This window comes from Phasianus colchicus, chromosome 8 (genome assembly GCF_987193195.1).
Source record: "Phasianus colchicus chromosome 8, bPhaCol1.hap1.1, whole genome shotgun sequence".
NCBI classification, from domain to species: domain Eukaryota; kingdom Metazoa; phylum Chordata; class Aves; order Galliformes; family Phasianidae; genus Phasianus; species Phasianus colchicus.
Window position 1 is genome coordinate 31,947,093 of NC_143443.1, and position 2,534 is coordinate 31,949,626.

Sequence of the window (2,534 nt, forward strand, 5' to 3'; positions counted from 1 at the left end):
TTTGTTTTCATAAAGAAAAGCCAGTGCAGTGCAGCACATGGAGAAGCCAATGTGGAAAGGCCCACTAACCAAGGTCTTGATCCCATGGTTCCTTAAGGGAATCCCTCGCTGACTGAATGAGTAAGGCCTGCTCGTGCATGGCAATTGTCAGGATCATCATCCATTTTCCAGTATTAGTTCTGTTCTTTAAATTATAGTAAACAATATGTACAACAAAACCAACAGGAAAACACACCTTCCAAATGTACTCAGTAGTCAGAAGGAGCTAGTTATAGTCAGGGAACTGTTTGGCACAACAGAACACAGTATTACATAGGGCCCCTTTCAGTAAGGTCACGCAGGCTCCCTCTTGCTACCAGCTACTTCTCATAGTGACTTTACTGCTCTACCTAAAATTACATGCAGGGGAATTATGGTTCAGAAGTCATTGCATTAGACAGGAAGACCGTGCTGCTTATAGGCACTGCTGAAGAAAGTCAGAATGGATTAAAAACATAAAGAACAAAACCCAATCACAGCAATCCCTCTGGTATCAAAGACTGGAGCCACAAACGAAATTCAGCTGCTGTAACCTACGTAACTCACAGCTGGAGGGTATTCCTTACAGCAGTGCCATCTGGGAAGTCTCCTTGCAGCAGCCAGAGCCTAGAAAATTAAAGTCTGCACCACGTATCAAAAGGTAAGAAAAAGGACCTTTGTAATTGTAATGGTCTTTAATATTTGTGCTTCTAATACTGTATAATTTAACCACCTCTGTGTGTCACCTTGGTACTGTTCTTTGACTGGAAAGGCCGTGTCACACATCCTGTACAGGAGCAATACCTTCCACGTAGATTTCAGTTCAGTCAACTTCACCATAACCTTTAAAATACAAAAGGACACACAGGAGGGTGGTTCCTGGTCCTCTGCATTCAGTTCATGCAAAGAGCTGCTGTTTTGCTTCTGAAATTTTCAATTGTAAAGTGAGAAAGGGATATCAGAGGATTATAATGAGTGCCATAAGAAAAATAGAAATCATATTCTCAGTTATACCAACTCACTAAAATGCATTTGAAACCAAGCCTGAAACGAAAACAGTAGATGAATTAGGTAAGTGTATTAAATTCCTAAATTTCTAATTCATTCAAGTGAAAATCATCTCTAGTGCCAAAATTTTCAGGTTCTTTTTCCCTGCATATTCTTCTTAAACATAAGTCCTTGTAAGCTTTAGCTCCCATGGCAATACAGATCTGAATAACCAAACACTCGCTATTCAGATTGCAGACACTGATTTCCAGAACAGGAACAAAATCTTCCTACTTTTGACAAAATATTTTCTGCCATATTTCGCTGATAGGAAAGGGGGAGTACATATAAAGGAAGCTTTAATTTATCTCCAGTAAGACAAACTAAGGTAAAAGTGCATGTCTAAGTACGGTAAGAGTAATGGTTCTTCAATTTTTGAAGCATTACAAATTCCTGTGTAACATATCAAGAGCTTTTATTAGTTCTATTAGGATGTTTCATATAAGTTCCTATTAAAGTGCCTGTCCATTAGTCTAGGTGCTTCTAAAGTAACATGTAAAGGATTAAATAAACATGTGCAATGGACTTCATGTACATCTTTGTGTACGTATGCTATTAATCACAATGAATTAAATGTAGCCAGCCAGTGCTTCTTTGCCTGCCTGCTACATGAATACTTAAAAAAAACCCAACAAAACAAACCCAACCCCACCACAAACACACCCTCAGCTCTTCTCCGTGCTTCCAGCACAACAAATGTTGGGGATGGATGCCAGACAAACTGACTTCCAAGTTAGCCAAAGCTTACAATACATGTGATTACACAGCTTTCAAACAGAAAGGCAACCTACCAGCTGTCGCTTGGCCCAAGATAAAACTGAGTATTAGATAGTTTTAGCTCATAAACCTCTTGTTTCTATTAGAACTTCCATCAGCCAGACAGAAGTCTAGTTGTGCAAATTTTAAAGATGCGTACAAATTGATTTAAGGCAGTTAACACTGGTCTGTGCTAGCACTACAAGAATTGCCTCCTTTTAACATGGATACAATTTTGCTAGGTGTACTTTGCAGTTTCAAATAAGGTGTCAAGTTTATGCCTTCTTTTTACAAGCAGTGAATGATTGGCTCTTAACTTTATTTCCCTACCAGAGTTTCACTCACAATAACCTTTTATCTTCTAGCTTCATGGTGAATTTTAACAATAATAGTTAAATTAGTGTTTTGAGTTTGGGTCATATTAAGCAAAAACATATTAATCTCATCAGATTAAAGTGAGCTTTAAAATCAAATTCAATTTGTATGTGAAAGTTGCTTCTGTTTGTGTTTTGACAGTAGCTATGTTTTTAAGGATAAGTCTCCAAAGCAACCACATCTGTCTCTGCAATAACCTTTCACAGTTTATGCTTAACATATTTTATCCTATCTAACAAATCTGATGATTGTATTCTACATGTCAGCATTCTGTTTCTACATCTGTAATGTTCATGGGGATTTTAAGAGCAAGCAACTGAAATTTTGCAAGCAAAACA